The sequence below is a fragment of the Aegilops tauschii genome, chromosome 5 (assembly GCF_002575655.3).
Source record: "Aegilops tauschii subsp. strangulata cultivar AL8/78 chromosome 5, Aet v6.0, whole genome shotgun sequence".
NCBI lineage: Eukaryota > Viridiplantae > Streptophyta > Magnoliopsida > Poales > Poaceae > Aegilops > Aegilops tauschii.
In genome coordinates, this window is record NC_053039.3 from 553,188,453 (window position 1) to 553,210,824 (window position 22,372).

Genomic DNA, 22,372 nt, shown 5'->3' on the forward strand with positions numbered 1-22,372 from the left:
ACAAGTTTTCCACGCGGGTAGATATGGATATAATGATTACACTACTAGATCATGGATACAATGATTTGGAAGGAATTGACTTTGCAGAGTTTGTACTTAACCACAGCCAACGGATTTCAGTAGTCACGGGGACTAGTTCCGTCTACGGTGTTTTGGAAGAAACACGTCTAACCAGTACACACCCAATTCAACCTTTCCAAGCCAGGGATCACCCTCGGCAACGTTCAAGAAAAACCTTGAGACGGGGAGGCTACAACCTCGCGTAGCATGGGATCAAATTTCTATACGCGCGCTCTAAGGGGGTGCCCCCCCTCTCGGTCCCAACCGGAAACACCCATGCCCCCTGACCGGATGACTGGCTTTAATCCTGGGCCAAGGTACCATCATCCCGGCCTCTCTGTTTTGTGTGTACACGGAAAGAGGTTACCAACTTACTAAACCGCATCCTGGCAAATGAAACATGTGGTAGCACGGAAAGGGGAGAGAACGATAACGTGACTCCGTCCACGTTAACGTCAGAAATAGTCGGATGACGCAAGGCTGGCCTGCTACAACAGTACCACCTTACTTCCCTTCATGTCACCACATTATTAGGCCATCTCTCATCAGAAATTCATCGCAACTATGGAACATGCGGGAAAAGGACGATAACATGACTCCGTCCATGTTAACGTCGGAGAAAGTTGGATGACGCAAGGCTGGTATGCTACAACAGTACCACCTTGCTGCCCTTCATGTCACCACATGATTAGGCCATCTCTCATCAGAGATCATCGCAACTTTGGAACAAGCGGGTAGTTGCCTTACAAGCAACGAGGTATTTACCGACACTCATATGCCACGCACAAACTTTCACGCAAACATGTAAAACACCTGTCATATCAAATGTTCAAAACATGCTTGCCTGGTTCGGAGAAGTCGGAGTCTAGCTCGGCGAAGTTCGCGGCTCCTTCACCTCTTCCGGAACCTACGGCAATCACGAAACGGGTACTAACGTGAAAACCAACACGTGCACATAAACTTCTCCAAATATTTTTCAAATAAATCCCATAAAAAACTAGACAAAATTTGAAGTCTTTCAGAAAAAGAATCACTCAAAAATCCCTTTTTATTAAAAAGTTATAAAGGTTTCTGTTCAGGGACTTATCTGTAATGAAACAGAAAAGTTCCAGGATTTTAACTGAGAAAACTGAAAACGGTTCGATTGGAAATGCGCAAGCTTAAGAGGGAAAGCGTATTTACCCGAAGGCGCCAACAGAAAATGGTTCGAGGGGGAATAAAACAGAGGCTGACATGCGGGGTCCACATGTCAGGTTTGAAAAGCTCGCCGGCGCCCGAAGACTGCGCTGGACGCCGGCGTCGAACCACGGCGAGTTAGGAGGATCGGAGGGTACCAAGAGCTTCAGCGTCTTCTTCCGCGTCGGTGGGTGGTGGACTCGACCAACGGGGAGCACCACGTCGATGGCGACACTTTCTCCGGCGGGCGGCAGCTCGGGTGGTGGTGGAGAACTTCGGTGGAGGGCTGCAAACTTCGAATTGAAGTGCGGGTCAGAAAGAGGGATGCATGGTGAAGCTACTGGCAAGAGAAGGGAGGCGGAGGTGCACGCACGGGGGCGAATCGAGCTGGATCCCGTGGCGGGTCGCGGCGGCCGGAGTCGAGGAAGGAGACCTCCTCGGGGCTCTTCCAGTGGCTAGGCGTGCTCTAGGTGGAGTGCAGGGATGGTGGGTGCTCGAGTTGAAGCTCGGGGCCTCTATTTATAGGCGGATCGACGGGGTGGCCGTGAACGGAGAATCTCCGGCGAGCGATTACGGCGATGCAGTGGATTGGCAGGAGGTTTGAGTGGCCAGGCAGCATCAGTGGAGGTTACTGGAGTCATTCCACAGCTAAACGGAGTTGGTCTTGGCGTAATGGCGTCGGTCCACGGTGAGGTGACTGCACGGGCTCGACGGCGGCAGAGAGCGCGCTCCGCGCCCTGCGGTTCACGACGAGAGCGGCAGCGCGTTCGGGGGAGTGGAAGGCCACGCGGCGAGCTCCGGTGGTTTGGGCGGCGCTGGGTGGCGCCGTCGGCGCCGTGTCTCTCGCTGGCGGCCGCAAAGCCGCCGCTGGCGTCGGTCACGGGGTGGCGCACCTTCTGCTGCTTGTCGCCGACGTCCGCAAGGTGCCAGGCGTTCATGCGGTGCAGGAACAAGAGGGAGGGGACGAGGAGCAAGGCGACATCGGGGCACTGTCGAGATCGACAACCCCCTCTGAAGAAAACGACAGTAAGCCACTGAACTGTTCTCTGAATTTTCTGAATTTGACAATGACCATGCACTGCAGGTGTTCGACAGAAGGATTTGACAATGAGATAAATTTTTCTGGGGCTGTAACTTGGTGAGGTGACCACTCAATGCACCCAGAGGCTGCCTGATTTTTCTTGGAATTTTTGGAGAAGGTTTTGAATGAATTTCACCAAATTTGACAAATCTGGTCCAAACTTGCAGCAAGTGTAGTTTGAAAATTTTGAACTGAAGACCAGTGGATCTTCATGGATCTTGGTTGAGGGTTCAAAGGACTAGGGAGGGGAGTTGGTTTGGGGGCAAAAATCAATACAGAAAATGGAGTTCCTTTGTAAATCTCCAAGTGCTAGAATAGAAGACATAAATTTATTTGAATAAGATTTAAATGGAAAAGATCACATGGGGAGGTTCAACTTGCTGGATTTGATGAAAATCATGATCCAAAGGTGAGGGAAGGGTTAGGAGAGTGGATTTGCACTAAGGCCATGGCAAGAAGGAATTGTTGAAAGTGGCAAAGGATTATTCCAAAAGCCATAGTGCAATTTTCAAAGAGATTTTCAAAAGTTATTTTCCCCAAATGAAAAACATTTTGTCTTGAGTCCAAATAAAGGCAAGAATCTCCAAGACCAAAGGCAGATCTTGGGTGAATCCAAATAAAACTTTTGCCATAAAAAAAATTTTGAGAGGGAGAGTTCTCTTGAAGAAATTTTTTAAATCACCTCTCTCAAGTCAAATAAAATCATTTGAAAAATCCAAATAAAAACTTGGGTGTCACAACACCTACCCCCTTAGGAAAAATCTCGTCCTCGAGATTTCTGCTGATCCTCAAATAGATATGGATACTCTGCCTGAAGGAAATCTTCCCTTTCCCATGTAGCTTCATCCTCAGTGTGGTTGCTCCACTGAACCCTGAAAAATCTTGTCGTTTTCTGACGGGTCCTCCGTTTAGACTCTTCTAAAATCTTTACTGGTCTTTCTCTGTAAGTGAGATCTGGCTGCATATCAATGTTCTCATGAGGTACATGCTTCTCCGGGTTACTCACACATTTCCTCAACTGTGAGACGTGGAATACGTCATGGACGTCTGACAGCTCCTTGGGTAGGTCTAGTTGGTAGGCTACTGTGCCTCTTCGTGCCTTTACACAAAATGGTCCAATAAATCTTGGGGCTAGCTTCCCCTTAATTCTGAACCGTTGTAGACCCCTCATAGGAGATACTCGTAGGTATACGGAATCACCGGGTTCAAAGCTGACCTCACGATGCTTCTGATCATAGTAGCTCTTTTGTCGGCTCTGTGCTGTCTTGAGTCTATCCCTGATTTGTTTAACTTTCTCCTCGGCCTCTTTAAGCATGTCTGGGCCGAAGATACGGCTGTCACCTATTTCTGACCAATTCAGTGGGGTACGACACCTCCGTCCGTACAATGCTTCAAAGGGTGCCATTTGCAAGCTGGCTTGGTAACTGTTGTTGTAAGCAAATTCGGCATACGGCAAACTCTCTTCCCAGCTGGATCCATAGGTGAGCACACAGGCTCTTAGCATATCTTCTAGGATTTGGTTTACACGTTCTGTCTGTCCATCAGTCTGAGGGTGGTATGCTGTACTGAAAGCTAGTTGCGTGCCCAGAGCTTGTTGTAGGTGATCCCAAAATTTGGAGACGAATTGGGTGCCTCGGTCTGATATTATAGTCTTTGGGACTCCGTGCAAGCAAACTATACGGGAGAGATAAAGTTTTGCCAGTCTTTGTGTGGAGTAGGTAGTCTTCACGGGAATGAAATGAGCAACCTTGGTTAGTCGGTCTGTGATGACCCATATGGCGTCATTCCCACGTGGTGATCGGGGTAGTCCGACGATGAAATCCATTCCTATTTCATCCCATTTCCACTCCGGTATCCTGTTAGGCTGGAGTAGCCCTGCTGGCTTTTGGTGCTCGGCCTTGATGCGCTGACATGAATCGCAACAAGCAATGAATGTGGCTATATCTCTTTTCATACCGTGCCACCAAAATCTTTCCTGAATGTCCTTGTACATTTTGGTTCATCCAGGATGGATCGAGTATGGAGCGGTGTGGCTTTCCGTTAAGATCTGTTGCTTGAGTTCCTCAATGTTAGGTACGCAAAGCCTGTCTCCGTACCATAATGTTCCTTCATTGTCTGTGACGAACTCTGAAGCCTTACCAAGGTTCATTTTCTTCTTTATACCTTCGATGCTGGGATGCCCCTGTTGAGCCTTCTTAATTCATTCCACCAAGGTGGGTTGTATCTCTAGGTTTGATACGGTGCCCTCGGAGACTAACATCATGTTGAGCCTAGCGAACTCTCGCTGAAACTCAGGCCTCAAATTTTGCTGACCGTCATTGTCCGGGCTGGGGTTTCGACTAAGGGCATCGGCCACTACATTTGCTTTGCCTGGGTGGTAGTGAATACCAACATCATAGTCCTTGACCAGTTCCAACCAGCGTCGTTGGCGTAAATTCAGCTCCGGCTGTGTGAAAATATATTTGAGGCTCTTATGGTCCGTATATATTTCACAGCGATTTCCCAACAGAAAGTGCCTCCACTCCTTGAGTGCGTGTATGACTGCTGCTAGCTCCAAGTCATGTGTTGGGTAATTTTCCTCATGTTTTTGCAGCTGCCTGGAGGCATATGCGACAACTTTGCCATCCTGCATTAGTACGCATCCGAGACCTTTCGGGACGCGTCACAATACACTTCAAAACTTTTGTGTATGTCTGGCACAGTTAAGACCGGGGCGGTTGTCAGCTTCTTCTTGAGTTCTTGGAAGCTCTGCTCGCATGCTTCCGTCCATACAAATTTTTTGTCCTTCTTGAGTAACTGGGTTATAGGTTTCGCCACAGTGGAGAACCCTTCAATAAATCTTCTGTAATACCCGGCCATTCCCAGGAAACTCCGCACATCTGTAACATTGGCGGGTGGCTTCCAGTCCAGTATGGCCTTGACTTTTTCTGGGTCTACGGCCACGCCTTCTTGGTTCATTATATGGCCTAAGAAACCAACTTGTCTTAGCCAAAATTCGCACTTGCTAAATTTGGCGTACAACTGATGCTTCCTCAATTCTCCCAAAACAATTCTGAGGTGCTCAGCATGCTCTTCTGGTGTCCTTGAGTAAACCAGAATATCGTCAATGAATATCACCACAAATTTGTCCATGAATTTCATGAACACTTTGTTCATGAGGTGGACGAAATATGCGGGGGCGTTCGTTAGTCCAAAAGGCATCACTGTAAACTCGTATAACCCATATCTGGAAGTGAATGCTGTCTTGGGGATATCTTCTGTCCATACCTTCAGTTGATGGTATCCCGATCTCAAATCAATTTTTGAGAATACCTTGGCTTGTGCGAGCTGGTCAAACAAATCATTTATCCGTGGCATCGGATATTTGTTTTTGATGGTGACCATATTGAGGGCTCGATAGTCTATACACAGTCTCAGTGTCCCATCCTTTTTCTTGGCGAACAACACTGGCGAACCCCATGGTGAGGAGCTGGCTCGAATAAATCCTTTGTCCAATAATTCTTTTATCTACTTCTTCAACTCCACCAATTCTGAGGGTGCCATTCTATAAGGTTTCTTATAGATGGGAGCGGTGCCAGGTGCTAGTTCGATGTTGAATTCTATCTCTCGGTCTGGTGGCATGCCTGGTAGTTCTTCAGGGAACACATCAGGAAACTCGCATACCACTGGAACTTTTCTCAGTTCTGCAGTGTCCATTTTGTTCAGTTTTGGCTGCTGTGATCGTGGCCTTCCTTGAGTGGAAACCCTCATAGTTTTGCCGTGATGGTGAGTGAGAATCACTGTCCGATTGAAACAGTCAATGAATCCTTTGTTGGTGGTCAACCAGTCCATCCCTAAAATGACATCCAGTCCTTTACTTTCCAACACGATGAGATTCGCGTGGAATTGTAGTCCTTCGAACTCAATGACCACTCCTTGGCAGTAACCCTGAGCGATTTGCTTATTTCCGGGGGACTTGATGATCATAGATTTTTCCAAGGGAAGTATCAGAAAACCATGTTGCAAAACAAAACTCTTCGAAACGAACGAATGGGAAGCTCCAGAATCAAACAAAACCGTGGCAGGTACTATGTTGACAGGGAACGTACCGAGCACGATGTCTAGGGATTCTGCGCTTCTTCCCTGGTCACATGGTTCAGGTGACCCTTCCTGTGGTTGTTGTTGGGGTTGAAATTGTTGTGCTTGGGGGCTGGATTGTTTCCACCATTGTTTGGCTTGGGTGCCGAGTTCCTTGGCTTTGGGCACTGCTTAGCATAATGCCCTTCTTGACCACAAGCATAGCAGGTGACCCCTGGACAGTATGTGTACTCCTTATCCCTGGCATGAAATTGTCCGACGGGCCTTGGCTCAGTAGTCGTGGATCTCCTTGCGTCTGTCCTTGGGACCTCAGTCTTGCCTCGGTTGTTGCGAGCAAGGGTCGTCTTGTCCCTCTTTCGCTTGCGGATATCTTCCAGACTACGGCGCTCATTCTCCAAGGTGATGGCCTTGTCCACCAGCGTCTTAAAATCCGGAAAGGTGTGTACAATCAGTTGGCATCTTAGCGCTGGTGCTAGGCCGTCCAGGAATTTTTCCATCTTCTTGCTTTCTGTCATGTGCTCGTCGTAGGCATAACGAGACAGCTGGGTAAACTGACCATTGTACTCTGTCACTGACATGCCTCTCTGCTTCAGGTCATCAAACTCCCTCTTCTTGATCTTTAGGATGCTCCTGGGGATGTGTGCCCCACGGAAGCCTTCCTTGAACTCTTCCCAGGTGATGTTGTGTTCCCTGGGATGCATGTGTAGGAAGTTTTCCCACCATGCTGCGGCTGCTCCAGTAAGGTAGTGTGGTGCATAAAGCACCTTCTCATGGTCTGAGCACTGAGCAATAATCAGTTTCCTTTCAATCTCACGAAGCCAATCATCGGCTTCCAGCGGTCTATCGGTGTGAGCAAAAGTTGAGGGGCGAGTCTTCTGTAATTCTGATAACTTGGAATGTGGTTGATAGGGTTCACGGTGGTTTCCCATATTGATGACATGATTCATCATCTCTTGGTGCTGTTGCTGGCTTTGCTCGAAGAGACGGCATACTTGAGACAGTGCTGCTTCGCTGTCTTGTTGACTGGACTGACCCTGAGTGAAATTGTTGCTGGTCTGTGTCCCGTAAACCTCTTCTGGCTGATTGGGCATGGAGCGAGTCCACGGGCGAGACATTTTTCCAGTCTGGGGTATTATTTGCAAAACCCATGAGAAAAACTGTGTAGCACAAGGAAAATCTTGCACATGCAACAATTAAAAAAAGGCTTCAAGGTTTTTCGAGAAAACATAAACGATTTTGCACGGAGAAGAACTGCTTAACATAACACTTACACGCGAAAAGCAAACACACGATACAGCACTCAGGATGCGCGTACACAATCCTGACCTGTTATTAAAACTAGCGTACTACTCCGGAAGGCAGCAAACACCCAATATAAACTAGCGTACAGATAAAACAACACATCATACAGGCAGACATAACACGCGGCTACTCGGTGCTCTCAGTCGGAGATGGTGAAGATCTCCTTCCCCTTGCCGATGGCAAGACTCAGCGGTCCAGGAGAGTCAACCTCCACCTCCTCTCTAGCTGGCTCCTGGCGCGTAATGCTGCGCTACGGTGATGGTGCGGGGCGACTGGTGGTAGAGCGGGTGCGGCAGGCGGTGCGGCTCTGACTGGAGTAGGAGCGATGACTCGGTCGAATTCCTCAGTGGTAGGCAGACGGCGAGCAGTGGCCAAAACGGCCGGTGCATACGAGGCTGAAGACGAGACGAATGTCAGAGGCGGGCCCGTGTGGAGAAGCTCCTTCCTACTGGCAGGACCGCCCCGGACTAAGTCCATGCGGGCAGCCACAAGATCGTCCACGAGGTTGTCGAAAGACTCCTCCAGAGCCTTGAGATACTCCACAACCATCTCGATGGCTTCATCTCGTTCTCCCCAATGGCAGGCGAATGCATAGTGGCTGGTGTAGGGCACATGGCATGGGAGGTAGCGGTAGCGACGAGTCTTCATCGTAGGAAGGATGTCCCGAAGGCGAGCTATCGCCTCACGGGCAGACATCTGCATGGCATGCCTCTCCGTAGGCATGGCCCTTCCCACAAAACGGAAGTGGCGAGCTGCAGATCGTCCTCCCTTGAATTGCACCACAGCTTGGTGCATAGACACGTCGTCACTGAGCTTGTGCTGGTAGAGTGTGAACTCCGGGCGAGCTGCTGGCCCGATCGCGAGCTTGGTGATGGAGACGAGGAGCTTGACAAACCCCTCGGGCACGTTGGTGAACACTCGATTCTCACAGCTGCTGCCAGCCATCTACAAAAGTAGGCAAAAATTCTGAGTAGTCATGTCATAAATTTATGATGACCAACAGAAAATAGCTACAATTGCAAAATGCTGAAAAAGCACAAAAACGCTAATAGCCGATTAGCGATCGCACCTAGTGGCTTCCTATAGTCAGCCTGGCTCTGATACCAAGCTTGTCACGATCGGTCTTTCAATAAAATAATTATTGAGAGACCAATCCCTTTTATGGACCAGCGAGGAAGAATTCCTTCTCGCTGGTAGACAATATCTTGGTCACAGAAGAAAAATACCAGGAGTACTGAATATAATACAAAGTTGAGCGGAGACTGCCCAACGATTTATTACATGCACGCCGATAAAACAAGACGGCGGATAGGGTGGCAAACTACTAACTTACGATAATAACGATGGTGGAAATATCACCGCGAAGCGAGTGATATGATTCCAGAAGACTACAGCTCTTCGAGCGTCGGAGTGAGGCTCGAGGAGACTTAATACGGGTGGCGAAAGCGTATACAATACAAGTGACCAATATCCGGGATCGCGCAGGACTGACTGGGACTCCTCTAGGCGTCGGACGCGCTATCACACTCTTCATCCAAGAGATCGTCTTCGTCAAATCTGGCCAAATCAACAAGCCAGGTGAGTACTATGAAAGTACTCGCAAGACAGTTCGGACATAAGATATAACAAATGTAAACATGAAGCATATGAGCAAGTTAACCAGTGCGATCAGACATAGAGATAATAAATACTGGGTGCCAAGCGAGGGTCTGAATGACTCCTCAAGCGGAAAATGCAGAATAGTAATACTGGTGCCAAACGAGTGTCTAAAGGACTCCTCGAGCGGAAAATGCAGAATAGTAACACTGGTGCCAAACGAGTGTCTGAAAGACTGCTCGAGCGGAAAATGCAGAATAGTAATACTGGTGCCAAACGAGTGTCTGAAAGACTCCTCGAGCGGAAAATGCAGAATAGTAATACTGGTGCCAAACGAGTGTCTGAAAGACTCCTCGAGCGGAAAATGCAGAATAGTAATACTGGTGCCAAACGAGTGTCTGAAAGACTCCTCGAGCGGAAAATGCGGAATAATAATGCCACAGTCGGGCGTCGGGGCGACACCACATAAAGGGCTTATAACAGAAAACAAAGGCAGTGCATGCCACAGTCGGACGTCTGAGCGACATCACATAAAGGGCTTATATTACAGCTTAATAATACAATAGTTCGGGAACATAATTATCACAAGCATGAGACAAATATAAAGTTAGTCCATCCACAGGAATAACAATAAATCTGGATTTATCACTTGAGCTTGTTCACTGGGGGACAAGTTTTCCACGCGGGTAGATATGGATATAATGATTACACTACTAGATCATGGATACGATGATTTGGAAGGAATTGACTCTGCAGAGTTTGTACTTAACCACAGCCAACGGATTTCAGTAGTCACGGGGACTAGTTCCGTCTACGGTGTTTTGGAAGAAACACGTCTAACCAGTACACACCCAATTCAACCTTTCGAAGCCAGGGATCACCCTCGGCAACGTTCAAGAAAAACCTTGAGACGGGGAGGCTACAACCTCGCGTAGCATGGGATCAAATTTTTATACGCGCGCTCTAAGGGGGTGCCCCCCCTCTTGGTCCCAACCGGAAACACCCATGCCCCCTGACCGGATGACTGGCTTTAATCCTGGGCCAAGGTACCATCATCCCGGCCTCTCTGTTTGGTGTGTACACGGAAAGAGGTTACCAACTTACTAAACCGCATCCTGGCAAATGAAACATGTGGTAGCACGGACAGGGGAGAGAACGATAACGTGACTCCGTCCACGTTAACGTCAGAAATAGTCGGATGACGCAAGGCTGGCCTGCTACAACAGTACCACCTTACTGCCCTTCATGTCACCACATGATTAGGCCATCTCTCATCAGAGATTCATCGCAACTATGGAACATGCGGGAAAAGGACGATAACATGACTCCGTCCATGTTAACGTCGGAGAAAGTTGGATGACGCAAGGCTGGTATGCTACAACAGTACCACCTTGCTGCCCTTCATGTCACCACATGATTAGGCCATCTCTCATCAGAGATCATCGCAACTTTGGAACAAGCGGGTAGTTGCCTTACAAGCAATGAGGTATTTACCGACACTCATATGCCACGCACAAACTTTCACGCAAACATGTAAAACACCTGTCATATCAAATGTTCAAAACATGCTTGCCTGGTTCGGAGAAGTCAGAGTCTAGCTCGGCGAAGTTCGCGGCTCCTTCACCTCTTCCGGAACCTACGGCAATCACGAAACGGGTACTAACGTGAAAACCAACACGTGCACAGAAACTTCTCCAAATATTTTTCAAATAAATCCCATAAAAAACTAGACAAAATTTGAAGTCTGTCAGAAAAAGAATCACTCAAAAATCCCTTTTTATTAAAAAGTTATAAAGGTTTCTTTTCAGGGACTTATCTATAATGAAACAAAAAATTTCCAGGGTTTTAACTGAGAAAACAGAAAACGGTTCGATTGGAAATGCGCAAGCTTAAGAGGGAAAGCGTATTTGCCCGAAGGCGCCAACAGAAAACGGTTCGAGGGGGAATAAAACAGAGGCTGACATGCGGGGTCCACATGTCAGGTTTGAAAAGCTCGCCGGCGCCCGAAGACTGCGTTGGACGCCGGCGTCGAACCACAGCGAGTTAGGAGGATCGGAGGGTAACAAGAGCTTCAGCGTCTTCTTCCGTGTCGGTGGGTGGTGGACTCGACCAACGGGGAGCACCACGTCGACGGCGACACTTTCTCCGGCGGGCGGCGGCTCGGGTGGTGGTGGAGAACTCCGGTGGAGGGCTGCAAACTTCGAATTGAAGTGCGGGTCAGAAAGAGGGATGCATGGTGAAGCTACTGGCAAGAGAAGGGAGGCGGAGGTGCACGCACGGGGGCGAATCGAGCTGGATCCCGTGGCGGGTCGCGGCGGCCGGAGTCGAGGAAGGAGACCTCCTCGGGGCTCTTCCAGTGGCTAGGCGTGCTCTAGGTGGAGTGCAGGGATGGTGGGTGCTCGAGTTGAAGCTCGGGGCCTCTATTTATAGGCGGATCGACGGGGTGGTCGTGAACGGAGAATCTCCGGCGAGCGATTACGGTGATGCAGTGGATTGGCAGGAGGTTTGAGTGGCCAGGCAGCATCAGTGGAGGTTACTGGAGTCATTCCACAGCTAAACGGACTTGGTCTTGGCGTAATGGCGTCGGTCCACGGTGACGTGACCGCACGGGCTCGACGGCGGCAGAGAGCGCGCTCCGTGCCCTGCGGTTCACGACGAGAGCGGCAGCGCGTTCGGGGGAGTGGAAGGCCACGCGGCGAGCTCCGGTGGTTTGGGCGGCGCTGGGTGGCGCCGTCGGCGCCGTGTCTCTCGCTGGCGGCCGCAAAGCCGCCGCTGGCGTCGGTCACGGGGCGGCGCACCTTCTGCTGCTCGTCGCCGACGTCCGCAAGGTGCCAGGCGTTCGTGCGGTGCAGGAACAAGAGGGAGGGGACGAGGAGCAAGGCGACATCGGGGCACTATCGAGATCGACAACCCTCTCTGAAGAAAACGACAGTAAGTTACTGAACTGTTCTCTGAATTTTCTGAATTTGACAATGACCATGCACTGCAGGTGTTCGACAGAAGGATTTGGCAATGAGATAAATTTTTCTGGGGCTGTAACTTGGTGAGGTGACCACTCAATGCACCCAGAGGCTGCCTGATTTTACTTGGAATTTTTGGAGAAGGTTTTGAATGAATTTCACCAAATTTGACAAATCTGGTCCAAACTTGCAGCAAGTGTAGTTTGAAAATTTTGAACTGAAGACCAGTGGGTCTTCATGGATCTTGGTTGAGGGTTCAAAGGACTAGGGAGGGGAGTTGGTTTGGGGGCAAAAATCAAAACAGAAAATGGAGTTCCTTTGTAAATCTCCAAGTGCTAGAATAGAAGACAGAAATTTATTTGAATAAGATTTAAATGGAAAAGATCACGTGGGGAGGTTCAACTTGCTGGATTTGATGCAAATCATGATCCAAAGGTGAGGGAAGGGTTAGGAGAGAGGATCTGCACTAAGGCCATGGCAAGAAGGAATTGTTGAAAGTGGCAAAGGATTATTCCAAAAGCCATAGTGCAATTTTCAAAGAGATTTTCAAAAGTTATTTTCCCCAAATGAATTTTTTTTGTCTTGAGTCCAAATAAAGGCAAGAATCTCCAAGACCAGATGCAGATCTTGGGTGAATCCAAATAAAACTTTTGCCATAAAAAAATATTTGAGAGGGAGAGTTCTCTTGAAGAAAAATTTTAAATCACCTCCCTCAAGTCAAATAAAATCATTTGAAAAATCCAAATAAAAACTTGGGTGTCACATTCATCATATAGCAGCAGCAGGAGTAGCTCGTAGCAATTCATCATATAGCAGCAGCAGGAGCAGCTCATAGTAATTCATCATATAGCAGCAGCAGGAGCAGCTCATAGCAATTCATCATATAGCATCAGCAGGAGCAGCTCATAGCAATTCATCATACAGCAGCAGCAGGAGCAGCTTATAGCAACTCATCATATAGCATCAGCAGGAGCAGCTCATAACAATTCATCATACAGCAGCAGCAGGAGCAGCTTATAGCAACTCATCATATAGCAGTAGCAGCAGCTCATAGCAATTCATCATATAGCAGCAGCAGGAGCAGCTCATAGCAATGCATCATATAGCAGCAGCAGAAGCAGCTCATAGCAATTCATCGTATAGTGGATCAGAATGTAAATTTGGCAAAAAATCAGAGGAGATCCTCACCTTGTTGGATGAGCTCATCCTTCAACAGCACCTCAAGGCCACGGCCTGGGAGGTGGGGAGGGGGAATAAGATGGATGCGGGCAGGGCAATGAACGCTTGCGTGTTTGTTTTTACTTGAGGGTGAGGTGTGACGCGGGCGTCAGCAGTTCCATTTTGAGTGTAATATAGACATACAAAGAGTCATTTCACTATTCCCCTTCCCTTCAATTTTTAGTGAGGTTCTACCCGAAATACCCCCCTCCAAAGCGAAATTAGTTAAGCCCAAGCCCATATCTCAAAAATGACTTCTTTACATATTTTATGGCTTATTTTGACAGTAAGCCCTGAAAAGGCGGAATAGAACTAGCCCTTAACCTGCAATTCAATTGTGTGTGCAATGATGAATCACTCCTGCCTGCTATAGTGTACATTTAGGCATCATCATACATGGCATAACCTAATACATGTGCATTCCATTGTAGAATCTGGAATATGCAATGTTTATGTTAGTTCATACGTTGAACATGATGTTTAAATGGCCCTTAAATCTGGTCAGTCAAGTAATGGTCTTTAAGCCTCCTTCTTTGCTTCTTTTCTTGATATGTAAGATTTGCTGACACATTTGTTCAATTGCTTGTTTGCATCAGCCAGCCATACTAGGACTGTTTGCTTTGATTACTTGCTGTTCTTGACCTAACACTCTAACAGGGCTTGTCAACGATTTAAACACTAAGGGCTGCTGTAGTGGGGCCTTTTCTAACTCATAGATGACATAAAGGTTTGGCTGTACACTAAAGTAGGCTCTCCAAGAGTACCTGGAGATCCAGTTCGAAGGTATGCCTAGTTTTTACATAGTGCAGACATAGTAAATGCTCATTTCATTGTGTGCAAGTGCAAGAGATGTGGCATGTTTCATTATGTGGTGTTGTTTTGTTATAATCTCATCCTTTTGTGTTCACAGACTGGAAAGTATGCATATTTATCTTCCAAGGAGACGAGTAACTAGTTTGTGTCACCTTGCAGAGGGGGTGCAATGAAGATAAGATTGAGGATTTCCAAGTACAAGATGTTAGGAAGGAGCCTTGCAAGAGAAGTAGGAGCTGCGCTGAGCCTCTTCCACCAGTTAAGGTAAGTCACTGTATCCAACTCAACAGTTCAATTCCTTGTTTGTTTCAGGCATAGTTAATTTTCTCTTTTCAATTGCTTTATTTGTCCTCAGTAATGAGATGCCCAAAGAATGATGCCTGATGTTGGGTACTTGTATAACTATTAGTTGACATAATTAAAGGCCTTACCATTTAATTACTCTGCCGAAGTGTGCCTGGAGCTTTGAAGTCTATTAACCAACTATTATTGGATGAGGCTCACAATCTAGTTTATACCAGGCTAATGATTGCATAGTTTTGCTTGCTGTAGTATGTTTGTATGAAACCCTCTGCTGTTCATTATGCTCCCTACACTACTAGGAAAAGGACTACTAGTGGCGCACCAGTTTTGCCTACTAATGGCGCACTACTGGTGCGCCACTAGTACCACGCCACTAGTATTATATACTAATGGCGCACCACTGGTGCGCCATTAGTATCTGGTATACTAATGGCGCATCACGCCGTGCGCCATTAGTATAGACCAACATGCGCCATTAGTGTGCCTCCCAGGGGGCGATATTTACACATGTGCTTTGCCATACTAATGGCGCACTGTGGGGTGATGTGCCATTAGTATCCTTTGGCATACTAATGGCGCACGTTGGGGTGATGCGCCATTAGTATGAATATTAGGGATTTTTTTCTTTTATGATATTTGCACAGGTTACAAAATATATTATTGGACAGAATATAGACAGCACCACACAACAACAGCAGATTCATCGAATACAATAGAAGATTAGTCTCCGAATACAATTCATCATATTAGTCTCTGAATTCAAAAGACCGAACAAAGATAGAACACTACAAGTCTCGAGACCGCGAGTAGCGAGTTTGTCTTCACATTACAAGTCGATATCGATCATCTAAACTACCATCACATAGAAGAGAGCTGCGGTCATCACGATGAGCATCATCGCGATGAAACTGGTCTTCATCCGGTTCCTCCAACGCTCCCTCCTCTCTCCCGCTAGATAGCGCGCGTATCTAGATTCCGCATCCGCCCTAGTGGTGTACCCTTTGTAACTGTTACCGCTGAAACGGTGAACTTGTCACCGACACTCCTCCCAGTCGTCGTAGACTCCGGGAACCTTACCCTTGTACACGACATACGACGGCATCTCTATGCACTAGCCAAACAACAGACAATACATAAGCAATATATAAGTATGCAACAAAATTATCGGAAGAGAAAAGCAAGACATTAATAGCATGATTCATGGTCCTACTAATAAATAGCATCGATTACATCTAAGTTGAACGACTGTCCAAACCAAAGAGACATACAAGTTCATTAAAGTTTAATTACAACATGAGCTAATCGATGTTTCAGAACTACACATAGCATCACTACTTTCGACTCGACTCATGGGACCGGAGCGTGGATGAAGCCGCCGTCTGTCGTGATGGTCATGAAGTCGCGGGCGTTGTCAGCCTGCATTTGTAGCGTTGTGTCTACCTCACTGTTGGACGGTTGATATTTGAGGTAGAACTGCCCCGAGGTACGAAGGACATCTTGATGGATGATTTCTGCAAACTCCGACTGGATGCGAAAGAATTCTTGTCGGATGTCCGCGTCCTGGATTGCCGCCAAGCTTGTGGCCCAATCTTTGAGATTATTTGGTAGCAGAAGGTGATTATGGTCCCGTACGATCGCCCGCATGTGATGGAGGGCGTAGTACGCACCCTTCTGACCGCCAGGCGGCTGCTTGACGCAGGGGGACGTCGTATTGTGGGTGAACACGTGCCTGCTGTACCTACGAGCTGGCCTCTTCAAGGTGCCTCCAGATGCGGCATAGCCGGGGAGAGCATCATAAAGAACTTTCTTGATATTTGTGTAGTCTATCTTGGAGTCACGGTCCGGGTCGAAATACGTGGCCATGGAATATTTCGGGCTTAAGAGGATGAGTGTGCAATGTGTGTCACTGCACAGAACACAGAATGTTAGAAAAAAAGGACGATCGAAATCTAAGAAATCATATGTTACGGGGCGGTTAGGGGATGACTTACTCGGGAAAGTAAGGCACGAGGAAGTTATCCTTATCTGGGTTTGCCAGAATGACGCCTTCGAGGTGTGCACTCGCGACTTGCCGGTCCCCAGCGCTGCCCAAGATCTTGGCATGCATGTAGAAGGGGTCGACTATCACAATGTCCGGGGTCTTGTCTCTAATGATCCGCATCTCCATACTCAGCGAAAACAGCCGAACGAAGGTGTAGTGCAGCGGATGAAGGTTAAACATAGCAAAGATGTCATCAAACCGCAGGACGATCGTACCACCGACGGTGCTATCCACAAAACCCTTGCCCTCTGGCACCTTGGCCACGAAAACCGGGTATGCCACATCATTCTCTCTGAGACACCGCTTCTCCAAAGAAAGAACACTGTCATGCAGACTCCGCATAGCACCGGCTGCAGCATTGAGCATATTTGTCGGTAGCATCGCCCTACCCGCCACATGCACCCTCCTCGAGATATCCATAGGTGAAGGTGGCCCGTCCTGAGCACGGATCGTACTCGGTGCCGGCTGGCTCGCACCGGCGCCCTTGTTAGTCTTTCGTTTCCGTCCCTTCTTCCTGATCTGCTGTAATGGGATCGAGTTCAACTCACAGACTGCCTTCTTGAGCGTGCTGGGGCTGATAATATTTTGCACCTCAGCTATCTGAGGCTCGGTGAAGGCGGCAGCTAGAGGCGTCTCTTGAGAACTGAACGCCAGACGACGCCTGTTGCAATTGGGTTTCTCCGCCGTACCAGCTAGATCGCGGTCATCTTTTTCAGGGTTGGGTTCTTGAGAAGGAGGCCCGCAGAACTCGTCACCGTACCCATGTTCGGCAAAGTACTTATCGACGTTGGAAAATGTACCGTCGTCGTTGTCGTCGTCGTCCGGATCCTGTGCCATATGCATGTCCGGATCCTGTGCCATAGGGATGTCCGGCATGTCCGGTAGCATTGCGGCGTTCTTGGCATGGCTTGGCGCTGGCAAGACTGGTGGTCTTGTCTGTGGGGTGGTGTCCCCCGCCCCCAAACGAATCTGGCTCTTCGGCCAAAGCAGGGGCCAGCTTACGCAGGCGCTGAGGGTCATCACATCATCTTCGTCGGCCCCAGCGGGTCGAATCGGAGGTAACAACTTGTCGTAGCCTGGCAGCACCCGAACCAGTTCAACCCTATACAAGGTGTGTGGCATCGGATTACCGTGGAACACGCGGTTGCCCGGTTGAACGATTCTGCCCTTGGCGACATCGACCAACTCGCCGCCCACGAAGTGCAGGAGAGTGCAAGGAACGTCGGCGGCGCCCTGCGAAAACATGTAGGGCGTCAGGGATGCCTTGTCAAAGGCAAGGAGATGAAGTCATCGGCCGAGAGGCTTAGTTACCGTGATGCCGTCGAGCTCGGCTAATGTCGAGGCACCGCCAACGGCGGGCATGCAACTGACGGAGGGGCCGCTTGCTGGTGAGGTGCCGGCCGGCGTACACCCAGGTGCATTAAGCTCCAATGTCCGTGCCGGCGCCGGAGACACGAATACCGCCTCCGCCGGAGACACCAATGGCGCCGTCTGCGCGTTGTGCGAGTTGCTGGCCGTGAAGCTGGGAACCGGGGGAGGCCCCTGTTGGCCGCCCGCAATCCACGTCGTCAGCCCCTGAATCAAGGTAGGCACCATGGCGGTGAGCGTCGTTCCCAGTTGTTGTTGCACTTGCTCTTGGACAATCTCCGGAATCCGCGCCACTTGTGCCTTGAGTTCTTGAACCTCGCGCGACTGGCTTTCCGAGCTGGTCTTTTTCTCCTTTCGCCCACCAGCGGTATAGTATGACGACCATTTTGTGGACAAGCCTTTGCCGGCCACACGACCAGCCGACGACGGCTTACTGAGCTTATCCTTGTTTTTCATTACGTTCAACGCCCTATTTAAAGGGGTGTCAAAAGGGGAGCTCTGAGACGACCCCGCGCTACTGCTTTCAGCCTCCTGCGAAAGGAATGTGAACCATTTAGAAAATTGGCTTCATTAATTAGAATGCAACCATATGGAGCTAATTACGCGGGGGTGTATTCCTTACCAGAACAAGCTCAAGCGCCCTGGTCTTCGGATCCATGGTAAGCTCCTTTGTTACCGGGTCCTCCTTGTACCGGGCCCTGACAAAGTTCCTGGTCTGCTTGTCACGGAATTTCTCGAAGCGGGGCAGTAGGCCTTGCTCGGCACGCTCCGCGTCCTCCTTGTCCCATATAGGCTCCGCCACTCTGTAACCGCCGGGAACGAGTTGGTGGACCCCTAAGTTCAACTGCCGCATTTCTTTCCCCCACTGACTTGATTCCGAGGTTGCACTGCTCTCGCACTTGATCTTGAACTCCTTGTAGTCATCTTCGCTGATCAAAGGATATTTCGCCTTGATTTTCTCATAACTATCACCTTTTTCAATCATTGCCTTCACCGTGCTTCTTCAAGTAGACAGGGCCGTGCTCATCCTCGTGAGGGCGGCACTGTTCACTTTATTCCCTGAGAGGCTTGTGTTTGCAAAGTCAGCGGGGAACTTGTATCGTTCGTGCAGCTTCGTGAAGAGGAGGCTGCGCAAATTCCCTCGGTCCTTATGCCTTAGGTTCTCGGTGTTGATCGAGACGGTGCTCCGGAGAATGCACCCGAGCTGAACCGAGTACCCCTTGACTACTTGTTTGGGCACCGTTGGATGCCCGTCGGATTTCACTTCAGTAAATTCCTCCTTGACGGTGCCGAGCACGCTCGGGCGCCGGTCCTTCCATTGCCTCTTCGGTTGGCTGCCATCTGTGCATGCGCCGCCATCATCGGTGGTGGCATCCTCGGCGGCACCATCAGTGGTGTCATCCCCGACGCCACTAGGGGTTGTGTAGTCAGGATCGGTGTCTTCCGCGGCGTCCTCATAGCGGTGAGGTTCTTCCTCCAGCTCCTGGGACAGCTCCCAGAATTGCTTGCCGCCCGAACCGCCGGCCTCATCGTTGTGGGCCATGTTTCGCTCTAAATAGGAAAAAAGTTTGGTCAAAAAGTTGGTTATTGTCAAGGAACAAGATCATGGTCTCATCATTTAGGGTTTGTCGACACCGAGGCATCCTAAAAGCTAAGCTTTTATCATTTAGGGTTTGTCGACGCCGAGGCACCCTAAAAGCCTAAGCGTACATCATTTAGGTTCTCATCGACACCGAGGCATCCTAAAAGCTAAGCTGGGAAGGAGAATTCTAAGTTGGGCCTAATCACTTGGCTCTATTGCCACCTATGGTTTAATGCAGCAAGAATAAAGGGGTAGTTGATCCTACTTTATTAAGTACTAAGACCCCGGCCCATGCATTAGTCACAAGTACCCCATATGTCCTATTTTTAGCAAAGTCATGCTAAAATTCACGGAAAATTTCAGCATGACCTTTGCTGAAAATAGGACATATGGAGTACCCGAATTTGCCGGAACGGAAGTTAATCGACATTCCAGCAAACTCAAGGGCCTCTCGGGGTACCTGCAAAATCATCACGACACGATGGTCGGAGACAAAACCCAGCAAACTAGCAAAGTTACTGACGTGTTTACAGAAATTGTTTTTTGTAAAAGATGATCATCATCTTTACAAGTCTTTCTCAATGGGATCACAAGTAATTCAGAGGCATCACAAGTAATTCAGAGCATCACAAGGCATTAGTAGTTCAGTACATGAACAAGTTTTACAAAGCACATCAATATGTACTGTATTTCATTGTGGAGTGATATACAGTATGTTACAACAAAGAAACAGCTTAATCCATGCCTCAACTTATCAACAGTCATTACTTGTCAAATACAGAAGAAGGAACAATTTATTTGTGACATAGTTACAAATGATGACAGAATAAAGCAACACCCTGCACTAGCCTAAAAACAAGTGATGTTTCACCCATATAAGAACAAGTGAATTCTAGTCACATTGACACTCCTGGTTTTCTACAAACACGAAGTACTAGGGCACACAAAAGTTCTGAAATTTGTGTGCCTAACTGAATTAACTGTATTTTCAGTAACCGAATAAACTGAATTTTCAAAACTGCAAGAAGCCATTTAAAAAAAATCCTCTCATCTCATATGAGGAGTGTTAATCCTAAGACTAATAGTTTGTTGTGCAATACAGCTACAGTGATGCCCTGTCCATTCGTCCCTCCCCAACTAGATACTAGAGTAGCACTATTGATGCCCTGTTCTTGCTAAACTTTATGACAGTATATACAACAACTTATCCTCTTAAGCCAAAACAACTTTGTAAAAGCCAGATGCAACTTGTTGAGCTAATTTTGTGCAGAACTCCTTGAGGAACTAACAACAAGGAGTGGCTAGAACTACAAACAGTGGCTAGAACTGCATATTTACAAATTAAAGGACACAAACTCAAGCAAGCTTCCTGAACAATACCCTGACAGAAAACATAGGACAAACAATGAATTTTTATAACTAGCAGAGATCATGTGCAGCTGCAGTGACTATCATTTGTATTCTTGTTGCTAAAACTTGCCAAGTTTATGTCTAGGTAAGGAGTATGTAAGTTTGTATTCTCTTCTCTTCTCTGAATGCACTCCTCTCTCCACAAATTCAGAATCAACACAAATCCAGATAGATATGCTGCTGCGTCTGGCTGTCAAAATCCGCCATCACCAAGTCTACAGAGACTGGCGTTGAACCTCAGCGAGCTCATTTTTTTCCCATGACCAAGAGGCCAAATAAACAGACACTTAGCCAAGCTCCCAAACAGATGCTTATTTTCTCAAGAGAAAGACAAAACACTGCAGCATTCAAATTCAAAATAAACAAATAAATGTACATATGCTGCAAATTATTATTTATGTTTGCCTCAAAAAACTGTAACACGCTCTTCAGCTAAATAAAACAAGAAACTTATATGGACCATAAAAACACGCACCCAGCAAAATTAAAAGGTTGGCTGTGTATGATGAACATGATGAAACAAAATTAGGAGGTTGAGTATGTATGATGAACATGATGAAACAAAATCAATGGTCCTAGGTTGTGCTAAGCTACCACCACAAACTAAACAATGCCAGAACAAAACATAAAAGGCAGTATCCATCCCTCCACTACTTCCGTAATTACACCTCAGTGACAAACTACCCTCACCCGGCAAGAAAGCTCGTCCTAAATGGGCAGAAGAGGTAAATTATCTCTAGTTCCAATCTGCACCAAAGTAGGAACCCAATCTAACAATCATCAGTTACAAAAAGGGCAACAATGTATAGGTAGCACAGCCTGCACATGTCAAATCTTGTTGCTAAATCTTGCTAAAACTTGCTAAGTTTATTGCTTACTAAGGTACTGAACTGATTAGAACTTCAGAACAGTGAGCTTTACATACTAATTTCAGAGGGATTTGAACCTAATTTGACCTAAATTCGAGAGGGATTTGACCTAAACCTAGCAAAAGAGAGAAGAAGAGGGCATGGGCGGGCGAGAGGAGAGGAGGAAGAGAGGCAGAGGGAGGAGGGCAATGAAGGTTACCTGACCACGATGAGGTGGTGGCCGGAGCGGAGACGACGGAGGGCGGAGACGGCGAGCTTGGGGGAGGCGGGGATAGACGGCGGGGAGGTCGCGAGGTGCTCGGGCCTCCTCTCCTGGTGGACGCGGGGGCGTCGTCGGGGACGAAGACGTCGACGCTGTGGATGTTGCCGCCGCGGGAGGCGATGTAGTCGGAGATCCGGGACGGTGAACTGCGCACGGAGGCCAGGGGAGTCAGTCAGGGGGAGGGGGCTTACGGGCGGAGGAGGACGGGCGGAGGAGGAGGGGGGCTTACGGGCGGCGGCATAGTAGGGGCGGTG